Below are 23,232 nucleotides of genomic sequence, written 5' to 3'. Positions count from 1 at the left end.
TCCGGCAGGCTTCGGTCAGCCTTGGCTGTGCGGGCTGGGCCCCGTGGATGGTGGGGCCCAGAGAAAGGAGTTGGTGTTTGTCGTTGGCTGTGTGCGTGTGTGTGTGCATACGTGTGGGCATATGTGTGTGCGGGCACGTGTGTGCTCCTGGAAATTAGGGCGCAGCACATCTTGACTGCCTTGGAAGAGGCCTTCACAGGTTGAGGGGTGTCTGCCTGTTAGGAGGCTCGTGGAACTTGTTTTCGTCCGTCTCAATTATATTTTAGCCCCATGATAAAACTCATGGCCCGCTTGCCTAGTGCCTCTCGCTTGTCCGGAGTGGTAGAGAATTGATCTCGACATTGTCCGGGATGCAGCATGTCTTTCTGGGGGACAGCCGTGCGCCCACACGCTGGGTTGTGAGTCCCCTGTGGTTCACACACGCGGCTGTTCCTGGAACCGTTCATGGGGCGCCGGGTGCTCACAGGGGTGAGGTTCTGCTTGGGAGTGGGGTGGCTCAGGCTGGGTGGCATCTGGAAGGCTGTGTCCCATTATATCAGTCAGTCAGCGTTCTTTAGAGAAAAGGAACTGACTCTGTGTGTGTGTGTGTGTGTGTGTGTGTGTGTGTGTGTAGGGGGAGGGGGGAGGGACTCTTTTTTCTGCTAAGACCTTCAACTGATTGGACAAGGCCCACTCACATTCTTGAGGGTGATCTGCTTTACTCAAAGCCTCCTGATTTAAATGTTAACTCCAATCAAAACATCCCTTCCCAGAAGCCCTTGGAATTGCTTGACCAAGTATCGGGCACTGTGGTCCAGCCAGACTGACACATAAAATTAGCCACTGCGCCAATCAGTATCCCCAGGTGACTCAACCCCGTGGCAGGCCACGGGTACGGTGAGTGAGCTTGCTCGGGGTGCTCACCGGGGATGACCTACCTGAGTGGGTGCAACCCGGGGCTCATCCCCAGACGCCAGGGGAGCAGCCAGCCCCGGCGTGGAAGAAGGTGACATTTCTCGTCTGTGGGGGCCTCCCTGGGCCTGAGCTTATTCGGGCTGGCGCTGAGGGCCTCCCCGTGAGCCTCTGGGGATGATTCCTGTCCGCCTCCCTCCAGAACGCGCCGCACTCCCCACATGGACACGGGGAGGTGTGTACTAACCGAAGGCCTCACTCCCCATGTGGACACGGGCAAGCCTTGAGAACACGCCTCACTCTCTGCTTGGACACGGGCGGGGTGTGTACTAGCTGGAGGCCTTGGTGCTGTGCCTTCTGGTACTTTCTTTTTCTGTGAAAAACCTTTGTTTGGGTTGAGGTCTTGCCCTTCTGTCCCCTCCTCTCGTGAGCTTCGGAGGCTGGCCTTCTGTCCTCCTGGCCCCCTCTTATCCGGCCTCTTGACCAGCCTGCTAATTTGACGATAAATAATCAGGGTCAAACAGAAGACAAGCAGTGTGGTGTGCTGGGGCGGGCACGGCTGGCCATTTTTGTGGGTTCGGAACTGACCCCGCCTGGCGGAGAAGTGGAGGAAAGCAGGGAGCGGTGCTCCGGGCCCCCCCGAAACGATAAGGGAGGTGATTTCTCTCTCTCTTCCATCAGGTGTGTTGTTGGAGGGGAGCAGGTGAGAGAGTGGATGGAAGAGGGAGGAGGCCGGTCCCGGAGCCTGGAGGGGCTCAGTGGGGCAGGCAGAGTGGCGGGCACAGGTGTCGGGGCCGCGGCCCCGGGGTCGGGCGGCAGGAACGAGCATCAGTCCTCTGGGCCCGGCGCTCGGCGTGTGTCTCGGCTCCCCCATGGGCTGAGGCTCAGAGAGGATGGTCCCCCGACACCCAGGTCCACAGGCCCCCCTCACTCCTGGGTCTGCGAGGTCACCGTGTGGGCGCCACGTGCCCCGGCCTCGGACATGTCCCACGAAGCCTCTGCTCTCCCTGTTTCCCGATGGCCTGGGTGTACCTGTTTGTGGCTGCTCTGGGGTCCACGGGCGCGGACCCTGGTCCTTCTGCAGGGCTGGTGGGCCGCCCCATGGGCACCTGAACCTGCCCCTGCCCGCTGCGGGGGGCTGATTAGAATGTGCCGGCTCCGGGGGACGGGGGCCGATGGTGACAGCAGGTGCCTGAGCGAGACGGCAGCTCCAGGCCTGCCCCCAAGGTCTAACGCCCTGGCTACTCCTCTCAGGAGTGCCTTCTGGAGTTTTCCAGGGTGGTCTGGTGGGGCATCCGGGGCTCCACAGCCGGCACCCCTGGGGGCACACCCGGGACAGACCTGAGACCTGACATCAGCCCCCACATTTCACCGGGAAAGGTTCAGCAGGAGGAACGGGGCAAATTAAGTGAAAATGCTTCCTGAGTCTTGCTCCTCTTTGAGGGACACACGTCTGTGCGGACACGTGCCTGCTGGTTCCCATGCTTTCTGCCCCAGCCTCGGCCAGGATGTTCTGGGCAAGGTAAAACCTGGAGGGGCTGACGGTGGGTGAGCTGGTCCACGTGCTCCGAAGCTGGGGTTCTGCGGGGAGGCTTCGGGGAGAGCGGCCTCGCCCCCGGAAAGGAGGGAACCAGATGCAGTTTACAGAGATTATTTGCTGGGCCCTCTCTGTGTACGCAGGGCGGGTATTCCTGGAAATGAAGAACTTGGAGACGTTCGGATCGGTTTATGTTTGTGTGTCCAGCACAATGTTTGTGATGTTCTTATTTGGATTAAAAGGACGCGATTTCTTGACTCGGGCACCAACGCAGAGTTTAAGGGGAGGTTGATTCCTGCAGAAGGCTTGATGAATGAGTCATACTGTGTTTATCTGTCGCTGGTTCTTGGTACCAGGGGTCCGTATGGCGCAGTTCGCATTTGCCCATCTTTGGGGCTAAGTTGCTCGGCAGCCAGTGGGGCGACGGGAGGGCTCACGCCCAGAGGTTGGCGCCCGTGGGTCTACAAAGTGGCTGCAGGTTTTCCAAATCTGGAGTGTGGGCCACACCACACGGTGTGGCTGCTGGGGGTCCAGACCTGCTGCGGTGGGGGCACCGCCCGCCTGCTTTCTCTGCCCCCTCCCCTGGGGAGAGCCCCAGGAGGAGAGGACGCAGAGGGTCCGACCATCTGTCACGGACTGATCTGCCCGGAGTCTCTGTGGCCGTGTGTGTCTGTCTCCATGAGGTTCCGTGTTCTGGTCCGCCCAGTCGTGGCTGAAAGTGCAGGCTGGTTCGTCAGACCTCGGATGTGTTTTACTTAGGTTTTGGTTGCCTCCTGTAGGGAGCAAAGAGTGAGTCTTTGAAAATCCAGAGGACTGGACAGAGTGACCACCGGTCTCTGCTTTGGTCCTGGTGACCGTGTGAACAGACCCCGTCCCGTGCGTAAGGGAGCCTGCCAGCTGGACAGAACAGCGATGCGTCTCCAGCGAGAGCTGCTGTTCGAGTCTTTTCCTGCTTGCTTTTACGACTCGCTGTATTGTTTTATTTTTATGCAAGTACAGTTTTGTAAACCTGCCATTGTAGCCATTTTTTTTAGTTTTAGTTATTTATTGAGAGGGAGAGAGAGAGATGGTGGGGAACGAGAGACGGGGAGAGAGTTTCTGAAGCTCTGGGCTGAAGGCAGAAAGCCCACTACGAGGCTCAAACTCAAGAACCGTGAGATCACGGCCAGAGCCAAAGTCGGACACTTAACGGACTGAGTCACCCAGGCGCCCCTCTAGCCATTTTCAAGGGTACAGTTTGGTGACATTAAGGACGTTCACATTGTTGTGAAACCACCGCCACCATCTGTCCCCAGAACTTTCTCATCTTCCTGAAACTCTGTCCACATTACATAATAAGTCCCCAGCCCTTTCCCAGCCCCTGGCGCCCACCGTGTCTCTGTCTCTGTGAGCTTGACCCTCAGGGGACCTCGAACAGATGGAATTACAAAGTATTCGTCCTTCTGTGTCAGGCTAAGAAACGAAAGCGTTTCTGGAAACATCACAATCCCACGTGCACACAGGCACACCTCCTTTTACTGCACTTTATTTTTGTGTGCTTTGCCGATACCGCGTTTTTTACAGACTGAAGGTCTGTGGCAACCCTGCGTCCCACGGTATCTCCCGCCCTTTCCTTATCACGATATGTGTCACGGTGATCCGTGGTCCGTGCCTGCGACTCGCCAAAAGCTCGGATGACGGTTAACAGTTTTCAGCAGTAACGCGTTTGTAACTAAGGCATGTGTGTTGTTTTTAAATTTAAAAAAAAAAAAAATTTTTTTTAACGTTTATTTATTTTTGAGACAGAGAGAGACAGAGCATGAACAGGGGAGGGTCAGAGAGAGAGGGAGACACAGAATCGGAAACAGGCTCCAGGCTCTGAGCTGTCAGCACAGAGTCTGATGTGGGGCTCGAACCCACAAACCGTGAGATCGTGACCTGAGCCGAAGTCGGAGGCTTAACCGGCTGAGCCCCCCAGGCACCCCGAGGGGTACAGTTCTATTATGAGCGTGAGAGCTTGTACAGGTCTGTGTGACCACCACCATGGTTGGACACAGAACAGTGCCATACCCCCCTCCCCAACCTGTCCTGTTCTCTCCCTTTGTGTTCACCCATAACTACCCACTATACCTGATCTTCTCGGTCCCTGAGTTAACCTTTCAGGAACAGCTAATACGTGGAGCCGCGTGGTGGGTTGCCTTCCGCGCCGGCCCCTTCCACTCAGCATCGTGCTGCGTGAGGGACAGTGCATCTGTTTCACTATAGCATTCCATCGCGTGCTTGAACACTTGCGGGTTCTCTGAAGGCACAGCTTCGTTTCCTTGGGATGAATGCCCAGGAGTAGCATTGCTAGATCATAGGGTAAGCGCGTGTGTTACTCTATCAGAAAGCACCAGAACGTCTCCTGGAGTGGTTGCAGCGTCTTACGGCACGACGGCATGGTTGTTCAGTCTGCAGACCCAGCAACCATTCAGTAGCGCCACATCCTCACCTGCACTTGGTGTCACTACTTATTGCCTTTTCGGCCATCCCCGCGTGTGGACGGTGTGTCTCATTGTGGCTTTCATTGGCATGTCCCCATGGCTGATGACGTTGGCCATCTTCCCACGTGCTCATTTGCCATCTGTACATCCACGCCGACCCAGTGTCTGTCTGGGGTCTTTCGCTCATGTTTTAACTGGATCGTTTGTTTTCTTCCTGTCGAGTTCTGAGAGTTTGTCACGTGTTCTGAATACAAGTTCTTTATCAGATACATGATTTGCAGATACTTTCTCTGTGTTTGTCTTAATTCTTGTAACTGGATCTTTCACAGAGCATAGCGTTCTAATTAGGTTAAGTTCAGTTTAGCAGTTTAAGGGCTCATTTCACGTTGGGGACCTTGTGTCCTGTGACTTTGCTAAACTTTCTTGTTAATTCAGAGAGCTCCTTTTTAGAGAGTCCTTAGGCTTTCCAACATGAGATAATAAGGAGATGCCACAGACAGCTCTGTGCACACACAGCCCACACCGTGGAGGGGATACCCCGATTTCTCAGTAACCGCAGACGGCCAGAACTCACCCGCGAGGAAGCAGACAGCCTGCCCGGTACCAGAAGCGCCAAAGCATCTGAATTCACGGTGAGGAACCTTCTGAAAAAGCCATCCCCAGACCCGGATGGGTTTACCGGCAAATTGTACCAAACATTTAAGGAGTAACAGCCATTTCATACAATCTTTTCCAGAAAACAAAAGAGGAAAAAAATAAAAGAGGCAATCCTTCTGTCTCTTTATTTCATCTTTGCTGACTTGTATGTATTTTATATATTTTTCTTGCCCCCTTCCCTGGCCAGGCCTCTGCTGCAGAGTCAGACAGGAGCAGGGAGAGGGGACATCCAGTTGTCCCTGTCTCAGGGGAGAGCGTTCAGTCTCCCCACTGCGGTCCTTGTTGGCTGGGGGTTTCTTCGTAGACGCCCTTTATCAGGGTGTGGGGTCCCCGCCTTTCTGTGCCTCGCTCGCTGATTTTATCGTGAGTGAACACCGAATTATTTCTGGGGCTTTTTCTACATCAGTCGATACACTCAGGTGGTTTTTCGTACGTGGACTCGACTCCCAGCAAGCTGTATTACATTTACTGATTTTGCATATGGAACCAGCCTCGCGTCCGGGGATAAACTCTATTTGGTTGTGGCGTACCTTTACATACACGTCGGATTCTGTTTATGGATATTTTCTTGAGGATTTTTGCATCTGTGTGTGAGGGATGAAGGTCGGCAGTCTTTCCGTGCAGTGTTCGTCTGGTTTTGTTATCAGAGTAATCCTGGCCTCATGTAGGTTGGAAACCTTTTCTTCCTCTTCTGTTTTCTGGAAGAGATTGTGTGAAATGGCTGTTACTCCTTAAATGTTTGGTACAACTTGCCGGTAAACCCATCCGGGTCTGGGGATGGCTTTTCCAGAAGGTTCCTCACCGTGAATTCAGATGCTTTGGCGCTTACGGTACCGGGCAGGCCGTCTGTTTCCTCGCGGGTGAGTTCTGGCCGTCTGCGGTTACTGAGAAATCGGGGTATCCCCTCCACGGTGTGGGCCGTGTGTGCACAGAGCTGCCTGCATTTCCTCAACTGTTCGTGTGTCTCTGGAGTCCGCAGTGATAACCCCTCTTTCTCCAGATACTGGGAATGGGAGCGTATTCGATCTCGTGTTTGAAATGCAGCCTCTGGAAGGAGGCGTCATCGCAGCCGGGGGCATTGCCCCATCTCCCTCAGTGCGGTTCCCTGGGCCCTCAAGATGTCCCCCGGGAGTAGCAAGTGAGGGGCGGCAGGAGGAACAGGAAGGCTGTTAAGCCGCTGGGGCAGCATTTGGTGCCCAGGGGCAGAAAGTGCATACGCGCCCCCCAGTGACCTGCACGTCCTCGTGTGTTTCCAGAAGCATCAGGCTGCTCCCGGGGAGAGTCTCCCCAAAGGACGGGGGACGCTCTGCGCCTGGTTCATGATGCTCAAGGGGACCCTTCCGGGCGCGGCGGCTACAGCGCTCATCAGATCCTGTTTCATCCGTTTCCAATCAAGGCTCACAAGCTGGGTTGCTCTTGAAACCCTGGCAAAGTGAGTCCACATGGAGCTTTCTCTCCGGCTTCATGCAGAGCTTGCTGGTGGTGCTGGCTCACCCGGCAGGGCCAGGAACCAGGGTGTCCACAGCATGTCCTCCCTTATGGGATGCCTCGTGAACCCTAGAGTAGACGTTTCTAGGCTGACGGGCTGTGGGTTGGGGCTGCTGTCTCAGTCCACTCCCGCTGCTGTAACCAAGCCCCGCAGGCCGGCGGCCTCTGAACAACACAGACTTGTTTCTCATGGTTCTGGAGGCTGGAGGCCCGAGACCAGGGTGCTGGCCCTGCTGGGCCAGGGCCTGCTTCCAGGTCTCAGGTCACAAGCTTCATTCACGCTGCATCTTCACATGGGGGCGGGGACCTGGGGCTCCCGGGGTCTCTTCTAGAGGGCACTAGTCCCTCTGCTGGAGCTCCACCCTCACGACCCTGTCACCTCCCAAAGGCCCGCCTCCTGACGCCATCACGTTGGGGGGCAGGATCTGACACGTGAGTTCTGGAGGACACAGACCTTTGTAGCATCTTCCTATATGAGGGAAAAGGTCAGAGCTGGGGAGCGATTCACAGGGCAAGATTAATTTTGCTTCATTTAATTAAACAGTCTGTGTCTCGGGGCTTTAGAGTAGGAGAGGGATTTATAAGCAGTCGAGGGAACGTGTTTTGTGCGTGCGGAAAGACTGCTCCGGGCACGCCAAAGCGCTGTCCTGCGTGCGTGTGCGGTTGCCTACGTGATTTCACGGCCGGGCGACCACCCTGGTTGCTGGGTTTGGGCCGCCGTTGGCCTCGCTGTCCCGTGGCAGGTGCATCCTCCCGCCGCCTGTCTGCTGTAGGCTGCGTGTGTGGCGTCTGGGGCGGGGACGTTCCAGGCGGGGCGCCGGGAGGGCCGTGCGGGGTGCGGGGCGCCCCCTGCGACCTTGTCCCTGCAGCAGCTGATACGACTTACCGCCCTTCTGGGTGTGATTTCCGGCCTTATTCTAAGGTAGCACGTTTCCCGTAGGAAGTGCAGAAAGGAGAGAAATTAACATCGGCTCCTTGGCCGAGAGCGTCGGGGAGAGGGGGCATTCCTTTGGTGCCCACAGCCCCCATGTCTTCGGGGCTGAATTGTAGGCACTGAATGCTGGCGTGCTGCCTCGAGGGGTGTCCATGGGGGTCTGAGGTCTCAGGAGACGGGCAGGAGGACCGAGGGGGTGTGGAAGTGCGTGAGGGGCACACGCTCCCAGGAAGGGGCTCCGTGTCCGCGTCCATGCGTGGCCACCAGGAGGGAAGCAGGCAAGGGCCGTGGGTGGCGGTCCCTCCAGGAGAGGAGGGCCCACGCCACGTGCAGTTAACTCTGGAGATTAATAATTCACCTTCTTTCCAGCAGGTCGGCGACATTTTAGTCTTGTGTTGTGATTGCTTGTTAAAGAGGAAGGGAGCCCGCCGTAAGGCCGAGCTTTCTGGGGCTTGTGCCTTTAGAACCTCGTGGTTCCATAGTAACGAGAGGGCTGGGGGTCGTGGAGACAGAGCCCCATCTTGAGGAAAGTTCCAGTCGTTGACGTCGGATTCACATTTGTCAGCGCCCTCCGACACACCCCAGAAGGCAGCCGCCCCCCTCAGCATCCCAGGAGGACGGAACTCGTGGGAACGCACCGGCCGTCGGGCACGCACCTGCCGTGGGGGCCCCGTTCCGGGTACGGATGAGCACACACAGCGCGGTGAGGGGTGCCGTCTGGCTGTATCCTGGAGGGGTGCCCGCACGCACCGACCAGCTCGGGCCCCGACACGGACGTTCCTGAGCGTGGCCCCACACAGAGGAAGCCCCCGCCGTCCCGGCCAGACCCTGTGTGTGTTCTGGACAGGAGTGACCTCTCTCTTCCCCAGACGGCCTCCGGGGTGAGCGTGTGCCCCGCTGGAGCGTGCTCACCGTTGTCATGCGGTCCGTAGCCGCCAGCGTGTCTGGGCAGATGCACGCACGCTGGCGAGGTCTTAGGGGTGTGGGGACCCGGGCGAACGCATGTGGCTTCCATGGCAGTGGTCTCACAGAAGGGGAAGCCCTCCCTCTGCTGTCCAGGGCTCTTAGAGATGTAACCGGTGGAGAGTCACAGATTGGCGGCATTGAGCCGCCACCGTGTTTGTGTGAGAAAGAGGGATCTTGTCTTTTGTTCATGCCATTTAGCCTTTTATGTGTCCGGTCCCAGGCAGCTCAAGGCGGGGGGAGGGGCTGGTCCCCGGCTCCCCACCCCGACTCCCCAGCAGAAACACAGGAGTCCTTCTCGACCCCACCCCTCCCCATCTCCCCCTGCACCATCGCCTGGCTGGAGACCCCTTTCCTCCCAGGTCTCAAAGCCCCGCCCCTCCCCACCCCCGACCCGAGACTCGGGAATGAGCAGCTTTCTGGGGGAGCCTCTGGGGTGAGTGTTTGCACAGTTTGGTGCGATGCAAGAAATCAATAGCCACAAGGACAGCCCTCCTTGGCAGGATGCAGATGAATTCTGTCCTCTGGCCGCACAGTTGACTCCGTCCCGTGGGAAAAGCCATTCTGGGCCTGTCGGAGATCATTCCAGTATATTCCTTTACTCCACGTAATGTTTTATGGAGCTGAGATTCACATAACATAAAATGGACCACGCTGCCGTGAACAACCCAGGGTCATCCAGGACATTCCCAGCGTGGGGCGACCTCCACCTGGGTCTGGTTCCGGGACACTTGTCACCCCAGGGGAGCCCCGTCCCCGTTAGGCAGTCACCCCCCCTGCCCTCCCCCACCCAGTTCTCCACTTCTCCTTCGAAGAGAAGTAACACCTCGTTGGTTCCTCATGAATAATGAGTCAAATAACATTCTTCACATGTCATTTTTTTTACAACGACCTTTTAACAACCGTCCTGCCCTTGGCTGAGCCTCAGTGCCCTCCATGGGGTGCGGGGGCTGAGAATCTGGTCATGGTTGGGGGGAGGGGGTTGGTGAGCTTCCCATGTGGACTTTCCCCATCTTGTCGCCTGGGCGAAACTGAGTCACCGTCCTGGCTGGGGCTCTGCCCCCCCAGGCGAGTGCACACTGGTTCATCTTCCCGTGACCAGTGGCGTATAGTGTGTGAGAGGTTCACAGCTGTGGAGAGGGCTCAGTGCCAAGAACAGAAATATATCTGAAAAAAAGAAAGAAATCCCATAGCGTTCGGAGCCCACGGGCGTGCGCTGTAGCCACACGCGGCCGCCGAGCAGGGCAGAACCTCGCCGCAGAACGGTCTTGGCCCCCGTGGTGGTGGCCGGGACGTGGCCTGGCCTGTCCCCAGAAGGCTGCGGGCCGCCTGCACCCCCTGCTCCCGGCAGACTCAACATGAAGCGTGATTTTATTTAAAGCCTCCAGTTGGTGAGGGCTGAACCTGTAAGTGGCCCGAGTCACGATTAGTCTGACTCGTGGGCCCTCGCCCTAGCGGGACCGGCGGGTTTTGAACTCTGTCATCCACGACCCTGGCTTTTCCCGCTCCTGCAGCCGTGTGGGGACGTGGGGACGGGCCTGTCCCAGCTCTGCAAAACCGGCAGCTCTGGGCGGGGGGTGCCGACTTGGAGCAGGAAGAGAAAGCCCCCGGGGAACCCCACGGAGTAGATTCAGCGTTCCGGGAGACGGAGCCTGTCTGTGAGCCGGGCCGGCTTGTTCAGAGGACAGACGGCTGGCGTGAGCTTCAGGCACATCGTCCGCTCAGCGCGGGCTGTGGCTGCATCGTAGGCGGCCGTGGAGGGCGGTGTTAGTCTGCGGCCCTGAATGACCCGCGTCGCCGTTAGCCAAAGCCCGGGATCTTAGGACATGTTGGTTTCTTCAGGTTTTAAAGAAAAAAAGTTTATTTATTTTGAGAGAGAGAGAGAGAGAATGAGCGGGGGAGGAGCCAAGAGAGAGAGGGAGCGAGAATCCCAAGCAGGCTCCGTGCTGTCAGTTCAGAGCCCGATGCAGGGCTCGAACCCACGAACTATGAGATCATAACCTAAGCCGAAAGCAAGTGTCGGACGCTCAACCAGCTGAGCCACCCAGGCGCCCCGTTCCTTCACTTTTCACGCATTCTGTCATCTTGTAAAAACCTGTTTTGTAGGGAAAACAGGGCTGACGTTATGCAGGTGTGCCCCAGGGAAAGGCACCTCCAGGCCGCGTGACTGCTCGTGCTAGCTTAAGGGGAGACCGTGGGTGTCCGCTTCCCAGCTTTGCGGGAGACACAAGTACCACAGGGCTCGTGACCCTCCCTCTGGGAGTTAGGAAGGCACCCTGTCGGAGTCATGGAGCAGAGTTCCCCGCGCGTCCCGGCGTCTACACTGGCGAGAAGCTGAGTTTCCGGGATTTGCAACTCAGCGTGGCCGAGCCGTTTCTAGGCTTGTCCGGACCAAACCGAGTCCGGCCAGCTGCTGGGAGAGGCGGGTTGCTGAAACTCACCCCACCCTCTCTTAAATCCAACCCGCTGACCCACGGCTGCTGCAGAAACACACGTCAGCCCCAGGGGCAGCGGGACTCCCGGGTCAGAGAGGCTGAGGACAAATGGTTTCTGTGCACAGGCCGCTCCCCACGGGAGGAGGCAGATGGGGGCGGGGCAGCTTTCCCAGGTTTGTTTTGACAGCTTTCTTGTGTGGGCACATCTCGTGGAGGCTGGCGGGCGTCCCCGTTGTCCCCTTGGCTAGTGGACGAGGTACGGCGGCCCGAAGGACACACACCCACAATTTGGTGGCACTGTGGTCTTTATGTCCCCTTATATATTTAATTCTTTGGGGACGTTGTTAGTTTAAGCTGTCGAGGGTCTGCTGGGAAGGGAGTTTCACTGTGAACACCTGACCGTGTCTCATCCTCATCCATAGCTAACACAGGCCTCTGGAAGGTCCCGGACGGTCGTTGGCCATGTTCCTTCTAGAAAATGCTTCCCACTGGCAGCGGGGAGCCCTGGGTTAGAGGCTCGTGCACATGTGTCTGCCCTGAGCGGGAGCCCCAGAAGTTTTCCATCTGTGGGATATTTAAGTCACCCACCACGTCCTCCTCAGAAAGCCTGTCGTGTGGACTGCACCACGTTCGGGGAGAGAGCGTTCTGCGGTCCCAGGGATCCTGGCCAGGCCTTCCCTGCCTCCGGGGGCCCAGGGAGCTCCCCTTCCGCGTCAGGAAACCCCCACCGTCGTTACCTTTCACACTGTAAGTAGTCTGCTTGCAAAAGGCGAATTAAAAGGAAATGCTTACGAAGATTTGAAAGCATATTCTAGAACGTGTGTCGAGGTGGAAAATCAGCTCATTTAAGGGATCAGCTTTTCCAGTTTGGAGCGGTTCGTGAGTTCCTTGCGCAGACGCAGAGCGGATGTGCTCTCCCGTTCCCGCTGCGGCCCATCCGTGGTGAGGGTCCGGGGGACGCGGCCTGAACCCAGGAGGCCTCTGTGAGTCGCTGACTGCTGGCTGGGGTGTCCTCCCCGTGACAGCAGGGACCGGGCCGTCCGCGAGGCTGGCTTCGAGGCTCGGATGGTCGGGGTCACTCACTCGTGCTTCAGACCCGTGCCCTCGACACCCCCCGGGCGCGGGCGGTCCACGTGTGGCTGGTCAGAGCCGCGGGTGTGGACATGCGCCGCAGGCTGAGAAGACCTGGGCTCAGGAGGGGCTGTTCTGTACCCTGTTCGTGGCTGTGAGTTGCTTGTGATTGTCTTCGGATTTGCGTTGGGCCGAGTGAAAGACACTGTAAGAACTAACTTCAGCTGTTTGTTTTTACTCTTTCAACGTGACTTCTGGAAACATCTGAAACCGCACACTTGGCTTGAATGTGGCTCACCGGACGTCTCGGTCGGCAGCACGGATCCAGCAGGGGGGACCCTGTTTCTTTCGGTTCCTGCATCCGCCAGGCCCGGCCCGGGGGGCTGGGAGGCCCTGACTAGAAACAGACACTCAGGCTTTGAGAAAACCGCTAGACCCGCGTTAAGTGCCACCGTTTCCCCATTTCCGTGGACATTTACGGACAGATGGCCGGCCCTTATCAGACAAGTGGGTTCGGCGCTCGTTTGTGTTTCTCCGGCGCGGGGGACCCGGCACTCTGCTTGGCGAGCGCGCTTGGGCCCCGAAAGGCCCCCCAGGCTCCCTGTTCTCCAAGCCTCCGTATCCCTGTTTTCCGTGGACGCAGAAACGTGCGGAGCGGTGGCCCGACGCCCCCCGCCAGCTGTCTCCTGCACGCAGCTGTTGGTGAGCCGAGCCCACGCGGCGGTGACGGAGGGACCGCCGTTTAACCCTGTCCTGCCCCCAGATGTGCGGCTGCATGGGCTTCCCGGGCTCCTGCTGACGGGGGCCACCGTGGGGGCCGCTGTGGGCCCGCTGTGGGCCCGCTGTGGGTCCCGGGAAGAGGCCTGTGGGCGTTCCCACATCTGGCTGGGCTATTTATATCCCACAAAGGCCCGTTTTCCTCTGAAAGCGTGGGCATGTGGCAATGCTGTCATGCACACGGGCAGAGCCAGTGAAACGAGCCTTTCATTAAATGACTAGCTGGTGCGTCCAACACGTTCTCATCCACGTGCCCCGGCCTCGGGGCGTCACATCTGCCCTGCTGCGTGCTGCCGGCACATGTACTGGGCGTGGGCAGAGTGCGGCCCCCACGGGGGCCCCACCCCCAGTGTCCTGTGTCCCGATGGCATGCCCACGCCCCCCCCCCCCTGGGGGGAGGACAGGCCCCTGCAGACCCCCTGTCTGCACTGCAGTCCCGTGCAGGGCAGCGAGATGGTCCGGGGTGCACGGGAGGGAAATCCAGTGGGGAGGGGTGCGGAGAGGAAGAGCCTCGTTGAGAAGGGCGGCTGAGGAAGGGAAGACAGCACCATGCCTGGGTTGGGGAGGAGCGCTCCAGGCAGAGGGGACAGCAGCTGCAAAGGCCCTGAGGCAGCAGTGCGCCTCCTGTGTTCAGAGGACGTGGGGAGCCTGGGGGCTTCTTGGCGCTGGGGGCCCTGAGATGGGAGCCGTGGAGCCAAGAGTTTGGAAAGGCCCGCAGGCTTCCGGGGAGAATGGAGCACCTGGGGTGCAGGGTGCCCGTGTAGGAGGCCGTGAGGTGGTCTGGAAAGAGGATGGAGACACAGGCGAGGGTGCAGCAGCCGGGCTGGGACGATGGCCCGATTGCCTCTTGCTGAAAGGTGGAGCCTGGGGTGGGTGGGGGTCAAGGATGCCCTTAGGTCTGGCCGGTCGACTAGAGAGTGGAGGCCAGCCCCCCACTCCCCCAGGAGGTGTCGGCGGACCAGCCGGGGCAGAGGGCCAGTCTCCCGGAGGGTGGGCAGCCTGCCTGGGGAAAAGCCTCATTCGTTCGTCCATCAGCTGAGGTTGGCTGTGCGGGACGCGGGACGGGCCAGCCCCCGGGGAGCCCCCACCACAAATGGAGAGACGGGTCAGGTGCACGAAGGTATGAAGGTGGGGCGTGGCAGGGTTCCCAGGGGTCTCAGCAGGTGGCTGTGCGCCGGGTGGGGGCGGGGGGAGCGGCAGAGGTCCTAAAGGGGACCCACTGAGCTCTGCGGGGTGTTGGCCGCCAAGGCATCTGGAAGCAGGGCTGGGAGTGTGGGAGAGGCAGAGGCCACCCATGGGGAGCCCTGGCCTGGTTTTCGGAGTCTGTGCAGCCTGTGTGGTTGGGGACAGGAGTGGCTTTAGGAAGGAGGCACCTTCCTCCTCCAGTGCAGACCTCCTACCCTACCCTCCTCATGCCTGTCCCCCCCCCCCCCCCCCCCCCGGGAAGGGCAAGTCACCACCCAGGGGCATGGACGGCCCCACCTCTGGGTCAAGCGGGGCCCTCGTTTCTGCAGGCACATCTGGCTGCTGCCTCACTGTAAACCAGGAGGGGCCAGGTTGTGTTCATCACAGAGGAGAGTTCGTGTGTCTTGTGGTCTCGGCCGTATTTGGGGGAGGGGATGATTACTGACCGGCCCAGGCTCCCTCGTGAACTTGGACCGGGTCCCACTTGGAGCCACCCGCCCAGGCTCCGGGATTGGTGTTGTGGTCCCTTGTAGCATGCTGAAGAGTGGCCCCCAAAGAAGTCACGTCCCAGGCCCTGGAACTTGAGTGCCACCTTGTCTAGAAACAGGCTCTATGCCGACGTGATTCAGTTATGGATGTTGTGGGGAGGTGACCCTCGGTTGCCGGGTGGGCCTGAAATGCCATCACAGTGGCCTTCTGGGAGGAGGTGGCAGGGGCGGGCAAGGAGGCTGAAACACAAGAGAAGGTGACGTGAACACAGGAGCTGAGATTAGAGTGGTTTGGGCACAAAGGCTGGTTTTAGTGGCAGCTTGACGGGCCGCCGGTGCCCACGTACTTGGTCTGGCAGCCTTCTGGGCATGACTGTGAGGGTGTTTCTGGATGAGATTAGCGGTCGAATCAGAGGGCCCAGGAAAGCAGACTCCTCCTCAGTGGGGGTGGGCCTTGTCCAATCAGGTGAGGGCCTGGATGGAGCAGAGAGGCAGAGTAAGGGAGAACGCCCTCTCTGCTAGGCTGCTTTGGGCTGGGTCGTGGTTCTGTCCCGCGTTCAGGGCTGGACTGGAGCTGGGACTCACACCATCTATCCTCCTGGGTCTCCAGCTTGCCGACTGCACATCTCAGGGCCGATCAGCCTGCATGACTGCGTGATCTGATTTATTATACTAAATCTCTTTACGTGTACACGTCCTGCCGATGCTTTTCCTCTGGGGACCCCGACTAACCCAGTGGCCACAGATTAAGGGATGCGGGCAGCCACCAGAAGCTGGCAGGGGCAAGGGAGGGTCCCGTCCCGGAGCCTGTGGAGGGGCCGCGGCCCTGCTGACACCATCATCTCAGCCCGGTGAAACCGATTTCAGACTCGTGGCCTCCAGAACAGCAAGAGAATAGATTTCTGTTGTTCTGAGCCACCCAGTTTGCGGTCCTCTGTTCGAGCTGCCACAGGAAAAGAAGCCAGTATACACAGCCAGTATAAACAGTGCTCCCCTAAATACCCTGGCCACACGCACAGGCTGTTATTCAGTGCGTGGATTTCAGGCAGCGGGACCGCTGGGTCAGGGCGTGTGTCTCTTTGTTTTGTAGATCTTGCCAGAGAGGTTTGCCAGCGTATCTAACGGCTGGTCTTTTCCCCGTGAGGACGTGCGCCTGCCCTGAGCCCGGCCTGCGTTCTCAGCAGTGGGCGTGCGGGGTCTGTCCGACTGTCAGTGTGCAGGGGACGCGGCCGCGGCTTTGCTACGTGACGCGTGTGTCCCTGCGTCCTGGTGAGGTAGGGTCTCTGCGTTCTTGTTCCTCCCGGGCTGTGTCTGTGTCGCCCATTTGTAGGGCTGTTTGATACAGGGACTGGTGATCCCTTGCCGCCTCGAACACGCTTGTTCCCTGCCCTGCTGTTCGCTGCCCGCGGTCGTCGGTGCGTCCTTTATCATCAGGATCAAGTCCTTTTACGCTTGACTGTGTCTGTGTGTCTTCTACGACTTCTGGCCCCGGCGTCTGGGAGGCAGATCACACGGCTGTCCCTTGATTGCCTGGCTCGCACCGTATCGTCTTGTGTACTTGGGTCCAGCCCTCGAGCGCGTCTAGGGTGCTTCTGTACGACGTGGAATGAGGTTTTCGAGGGAGGGGAGTCCACGTTTATGACCTTCCAGTGTCCCGGCACGAATTGATGATCCACCCTTCCACCTGTGCTTCCTCCATCGAGCTTCCGCTCTGCTCTGCGTCACTCCCCCGTCAGCGGGGCCCCTCTGGGGACTGTCCATCCCCACCCCCCCGCCCCCGACCTGTGCGCCAGCACCTGACGGGTAGCAGCCGTACCGTGTGTTTCCGTGCTGGTGAAGGAACCCCCTTCCCTGCGCTCCGTGACACGAGGGGGCGTCGCATGAGTGCGCGTGCACGTTGACGCGTTTCTCGTGGCCTCTGGGCGGAGGGCGGTCCGGGTGGACGTACGATAGTGCGGCCAGGGGCGGCAAGGGGGACGGTGTGGTGGCGATGGGAGGGAGAGCCAGGCAGAAAGGGACACGGAAACTGTCGCGTCGTGTGCGATTACCCCTCTGTGCACACAGGTGATTGAGCAAGTGAAATAGTCTCTGAGGGACGAGGCATCAGACAGGCAGCAGGGTTATCCTGGGGGAGAGACAAGACAGCACCTCCCACTGGCTCCGCCACTGTGTCGGGATGCGCCGTGCTGTGGGTTGCCTCTGGGTGTGGGTGTTCTTACTTCGTGCACGGTGAGGTGTGCGTGTGGATGGTGCGGGTGCGTGTGCGGGAGCGTGCGTGCACGGTGGGGGTGCGTGTGCGGGAGCGTGCATGAATGGTGGGGGTGCGTGTGCGGGAGCGTGCGTTGCATGGTACGAGGCGGGGGAGTGCACGTGCACAGTGGAGGAGTGCGCATGTGCATGAGGGTGCATGTGCGGGTGCATGGTGGGGGGTGTGGGGGGGTGCGTGTGCACCATGAGGGTGCGTGTGCGGGAGCGTGCATGAATGGTGGGGGTGCGTGTGCGGGAGCGTGCGTGCACGGTGGGGGTGCGTGTGAGGGAGCGTGTGTGCATGGTGCAAGGCGGGGGAGTGCACGTGCACGGTGGAGGAGTGCGCATGTGCATGAGGGTGCGTGTGCGGGTGCGTGGTGGGGGGTGTGGGGGGGTGCGTGTGCACCATGAGGGTGCGTGTGCGGGAGCGTGCGTGCACGGTGGGGGTGTGTGTGCGGGAGCGTGCGTGCATGGTGGGGGTGCGTGTGCGGGAGCGTGCGTGCACAGTGGGGGTGCGTGTGCGGGAGCGTGCATGAATGGTGGGGGGGTGTGTGCGGGAGCGTGCGTGCATGGTGGGGGTGCGTGTGCGGGAGCGTGCGTGCATGGTGCGAGGCGGGGGAGTACACGTGCACGGTGGAGGAGTGCGCATGTGCATGAGGGTGCGTGTGCGGGTGCGTGGTGGGGGGTGTGGGGGGGTGCGTGTGCACCATGAGGGTGCGTGTGCGGGAGCGTGCGTGCACGGTGGGGGTGTGTGTGCGGGAGCGTGCGTGCACGGTGGGGGTGCGTGTGCGGGAGCATGCGTGCACGGTGGGGGTGCGTGTGCGGGAGCGTGCGTGCACGGTGGGGGTGCGTGTGCGGGAGCGTGCATGAATGGTGGGGGGGTGTGTGCGGGAGCGTGCGTGCATGGTGGGGGTGCGTGTGCGGGAGCGTGCGTGCATGGTGCGAGGCGGGGGAGTACACGTGCACGGTGGAGGAGTGCGCATGTGCATGAGGGTGCGTGTGCGGGTGCGTGGTGGGGGGTGTGGGGGGGTGCGTGTGCACCATGAGGGTGCGTGTGCGGGAGCGTGCGTGCACGGTGGGGGTGTGTGTGCGGGAGCGTGCGTGCACGGTGGGGGTGCGTGTGCGGGAGCGTGCGTGCACGGTGGGGGTGCGTGTGCGGGAGCGTGCGTGCACGGTGGGGGTGCGTGTGCGGGAGCGTGCATGAATGGTGGGGGGGTGTGTGCGGGAGCGTGCGTGCATGGTGGGGGTGCGTGTGCGGGAGCGTGCGTGCATGGTGCGAGGCGGGGGAGTACACGTGCACGGTGGAGGAGTGCGCATGTGCATGAGGGTGCGTGTGCGGGTGCGTGGTGGGGGGTGTGGGGGGGGTGCGTGTGCACCATGAGGGTGCGTGTGCGGGAGCGTGCGTGCACGGTGGGGGTGCGTGTGCGGGAGCGTGCGTGCACGGTGGGGGTGCGTGTGCCGGAGCGTGCATGAATGGTGGAGGTGCGTGTGAGGGAGCGTGCGTGCATGGTGCGAGGCGGGGGAGTGCACGTGCACGGTGGAGGAGTGCGCATGCGCGTGAGGGTGCGTGTGCGGGTGCGTGGTGGGGGGTGTGGGGGGGTGCGTGTGCACGGTGAGGGTGGGGGGGTACTGCGCGTGCACCATGGGGGTGTGTGTGCATAGTGGAGGGCTGATGTGCACGGTGGGCGTGTGCGTGCACGTTGTGTGTGCAGATGTACCATGTTGTACACAGGTACCACGTGTGTGACTTTGGCTCCCCTCGCAAACTCATACCCAGCCACTGACTCAGACCCTGTGAACAACGGTTCCTTGCTTCCCCAGATGCCCTCTGTGCCCTGCTGTACTGCCCGAGCCGGGATGGCCCCACCCCTGCTGGGAGCCCGGTGAGGTCAAGGCCGGCACTTACCCGCCCGTGACCCCGGCCCCACCCACAGCACAGGGGCAGGGGTGCCTTGAGCATCATGCCCTGCACCCACAGGGCTGAAAGCTGGCAGGTCCACAGGAAGACACCGGCCTGAGCAGGCGTGGGGTGGGTGGGTACGGCTGCCGCAGGCCAGGGCTGTCCAGTCCTGCTCCGCCCCCGCAGGCCCTCCTTTGGTGGCTGCTGGTGGCCCAGCCTGCTCCACAGGTGGCAGGCACGGGTGGGTGGGGACCAGGGTACACATGCCAGGCAGGCTTATTTCTTTCCCAAATACCCGTGTGATAGAGTCTCCACAGGAGCAGATTGTGGTACATCTGCTCCAAGGTCAGTGGAAGGTGAACTGGGAGCCTCCCTAGGGAGAAAGATGGGGAGCAGGCCCCGTGGGCAGGAGAGGAGGATGGGGGGCGGACCCCATGGGCAGGAGGGGAGGATGGGGAGCAGGCCTCCCAGGGAGGAGAGGACAGGGAGCAGGCCCTCTGGGGAGGACGGAGAACAGGACCCCGTGGTCAGGAAGGGAGGGTGGAGAGCAGACCCTCTGGGCAGAAGGGGAGAACGAGAGGACAGGGAGGAGGTCCTCTGGGGAGGAGGGGAGGACGAGGAGTAGGCTCTCTGGGAGGAGGAGAGGATGGGGAGGACGTTCTGTGAGGAAGAGGGGAGGACGAGGAGCCAAGGAGGGTTTTGTGCAGGCCCAGGAGGGAAAGCCAGGAGCAGGAATCGTTAGACTGGAGTCTGAGATGAGAAGGGCTGCGATCAGTGATCAGGAAGCAGCCGTGAACACAGGGGGTGCCTCGGGAGCCGGCATTCGGGACCCTACGGCCCTGAGGAGGAGCCCCCAGGCCTGAGGGGTTGGTACCGTTTCCTCTCTCCTCTGGGTTCCCCTTACCCCCTTCTCCAGCCAGAGACCTGTCCAGGCTGTGCCCAGAGCCCAGGGTCCCCCTTGAGATCAGTACCCCGGCCACGTGGTCCCCGGCCCTGCTCTGCTGGGCTCTCTCACCTCAGGGCCTCTGGGTTCTGTGCCTGGGAACTCACGTTCTGGCACGTGACTGGACGATGGCCCTCCCACCACACAGACCCCCTGGAACATCCCCCGCGATGGCCTCTCCATCGAGGCCTTGGATTTCCTGGGGGGTCAGGGGCATGTTACTCGGAAGGGCCTGGGCTGTGTTTGAAGGGTGTGGAGCATGGCTTGCGTGGCTGATGTGTGGAGGGTGCCCGGCAGAGGGCAGGGACGAGGGGGAGGGGGGTCCACGTGGCTGAGAACAGCAGTGGCGCTGCATGGGCTTTGTGCAGGGGAGGGGTCTCCGGGAGAGAAGCCTGTGTCCTGGGTGGGCCCAGCGAAGGTCAGGTTCAGAGAGAGGGTGATGGTCCATTGTCTGTCTGAACTGTTCTTGGGGACGCTGAGGCAGGATGTGCTTTGGGGCCGTGACTAAGACCAGGTAACGTCGGCAGAATTATATATGGTGTGTTGATGGGCCAAGTAGGTTGAATTAATGTTTAAAATTGGTACTGAGAGGTGGTGAACCTGAACACAAGTCTGTTTTCATTTGGCGAAAATTTGTGCAGTGAGTTCTTTGCTACTTTTTTTGTAAAGGAAAGTCAGTACAGTACCTGGCCTGTAAATAGGCTTTTAAACAGTAGACACTCATGGGGCGCCCGGGTGGCTCAGTCGGTTGAGCGTCCAACTTTGGCTCAGGTCATGATCTCGCGGGTGGTGGGTTCGAGCTCCACGTCGGGCTGTGTGCTGACAGCTCGGAGCCTGGAGCCTGCTTTGGATTCTGCGTCTCCCTCTCTCCCTGCCCCTCCTCCATTCATGCTCTGTTTGTCTCTCAAAAAATAAACATTGAAAAAAATTAATAGTAGACACTTCTCTTGCTTCTTACTGAGCTCCGGGTGAACTCCAGGGCCTGCAGTCGTCCTGAGATGTGCCTGCTGAGCTAGCCTGGAGTCAAGTGCACTTTTTCGATGGAAATGGGATCCAGTTCAAAACATCCTGTTCTGTAATTAGCCAGCGCAGGACTGTAAGTCTGTGAAAACATCCTCAAATTGCAACGCATACTGCAGACTTCATAAACGTCTCAAGATAGGTAAATTGTATGCAATTGCAGTCAAAGAACATAATTCTGGAGTTCGTTGTCTCAAAATAGCTTTGAGGCCAGAAACATTCTTGGTCTGTCACAAATGACAGGATAAAGCATGTTCTTAACGCAGGTGTCCCTGGGGCCACTGTCAGCCTGCGATGCGGGGGTTTGCGTCTGGTTTGCTTGCGTCTGGTTTCCAGACCTGCTCAGCACCCCCGGCTCCCCGGGCCCCGCCGTGGAGTGCGCCTTCTTGGACTTCCCACGCGTGCCGTCATGAGACCGGGGAGGCCCTGAAAGTTGCCCCAAACCCACGGGAGCCCGTGTGAGCTGCACCTGCTGTGGCCACCCTGCCTTTCCTTCTTCTCCTCCCCCTCCCCGTCTCCCTCCCCCTCCTCCTTCTCCTCCTCCTCCTCCTCCTCCTCCTCCTCCTCCTTCTCTTCCTCCTCCTCCTTCTTCTCCTGGTGCTGCGGGTGTGGTCACCGAGGCTCTGGGAGGGCGGTGGAGGAGGGAGAGGCCCCGGGGACAGGGGCCTGGAATCAGGTGGCCTGTTCTGTGCAGGGCCTGCCTCCTTTTTCTCATCACCATCTTACTGCGTCTCCTGCCCCGGCTGCCTCGTGGGTTCCTAGGCGCCCAGTTAGAAGGGGCAAGGGCCATCCGCTTCCCGGCTGGGAGGGACCTCATCTTCGTGTGCTGGGCGCGGGGATCTTAGACCCGGAGGTGGGGACCCAGCAAGTGTCTGTCCTGCCAGGCTGCACCCTGCACCTGTAGCACAGCGTCCGTCCATCGCGCAGACGTGGCCAATCCCTTTCTTGCTCATAACCAAGGCTCGAGCACCCGGCGTGTTGTGACGGTCACCTGTGCCCGTCCAGGTCACATTTCTGCTTCCCTCAGCGCTGGACGCGTCAGCCAGACCTCCGTCCTGGTGACCGCTGTGACGGGAGTCAGCACAGGCTGTAGGGGGCACACGTAGGTCAGTGTCCAATGTCACCGAGCACCGCTGTGTCCCAGGCCCGCGTCCTCCTCTTGTGGAGGGTGGGGTCGCCCGCGGCTTCTGTGGGAGCCTGCCCGCCCACTGCCCGTGTCCTTGGGCTTGCTCGAGACCAGGGTGGGTGCCACCGTCCCCTCCGGGTGTCTGTCTCCAGGCCTGCAGGGTCACACGGACGCCAGCGCTGTGGGTGAGGTGCACCCTCAGGGGCCAGGAGGCCGCGCCGGTCCCTCGCCAGCACTTAGTTTGGTTCCCCGGGTGAGTCGCGCTCTGCCCAGCTGTGCCGTGGCCTGCGATGCGCAGGTGCTCTGCCTACGTCCCTGCCTCATCTGCCCTGACTGCAAGCCCAGGCGCCCCGACCCGCCCCGTTTCCAAGGCCGGATGCTCGGAGGGGCCGAGGGGCTCCCTCAGGGCCCCTCAGGGACTGCAAGCTCGCCTGTCCTGGTCCCGGAGCCCCAAGCCCTCGGTAACCGCGGTGGCCTGGCCTGCAGGACCCTCGGGCACTTACTGAGTGTCCTCACATGGCTCTAAGTGGCCTTTCTCCTGGGGGAGCACACCCCTTCTCCTTCCTCGGCCTGGGCCCTGAATGGGCCCACACACAAGAACAATCGAGCCCACATAGTGCACAGCCCGCCATTGATAGGGACGAGAATGGGGCAAGCGTGTTCCACGGCCCGAGGGAGGCTCACCGCACCGCCTTGTCCCGCTGCTGAAGAGCGCCTTGTGGTCCCCGAGGCTGGTCCCAGCGGGCCCCGCCCAGGCTCGTCCCCGAGACTCCCCCTCCCCCGCGTCAGGACCCACGCCCCTGCAGCAGAGGTCCCCGGAGGCAGCGAGGGCTGGGCCAGCGGGGTCCTGAGCCCCGTCCTCCCGTGGCCAGTGCAGGAGCGCAGCCCCGGGAGAGGTGAGGCTGGCCGGGCGGGCGGCAGGGGTTTGGCGGGCGGCCAGACGTCCAGTGTGTTTCCTTCTTTCCTGTTTTACAGAGGACATGACTTGTCACGTTCCACTAGAAAACCCAGAGGTTGCTCAAAGCCCTGGGTACGAGAATGTGTGAAAATCCAAGCTCGATCTTGCTGAGTGTTTGCCGCGTGTGGTGCTGTTTGACCCCCCGAGGAA

The 23,232-nt window shown here is 60.3% G+C and overlaps 1 protein-coding gene across 3 annotated transcripts in view; it reads left to right on the top strand.

Moving 5' to 3' along the window:
* Positions 1–23,232, top strand: part of SEMA4D (semaphorin 4D) — a 95,649-nt gene that overhangs the window by 16,747 nt on the left and 55,670 nt on the right. Inside the window, exon 1 of one of the 3 annotated variants that reach the window (XM_060610243.3) lies at positions 22,901–23,020. The exons of the other annotated variants lie outside the window; for them this stretch is intronic. The gene's annotated coding sequence lies outside the window, so the exon portion shown is untranslated. Of the gene's footprint in view, positions 1–22,900; positions 23,021–23,232 lie in introns of those variants that run through there. 3 annotated transcript variants of the gene reach the window in all.

This window comes from Panthera onca, chromosome D4 (assembly GCF_046562875.1).
Source record: "Panthera onca isolate mPanOnc1 chromosome D4, mPanOnc1 haplotype 2, whole genome shotgun sequence".
NCBI classification, from domain to species: domain Eukaryota; kingdom Metazoa; phylum Chordata; class Mammalia; order Carnivora; family Felidae; genus Panthera; species Panthera onca.
This window is presented reverse-complemented; position numbering and strand designations above follow the sequence as displayed.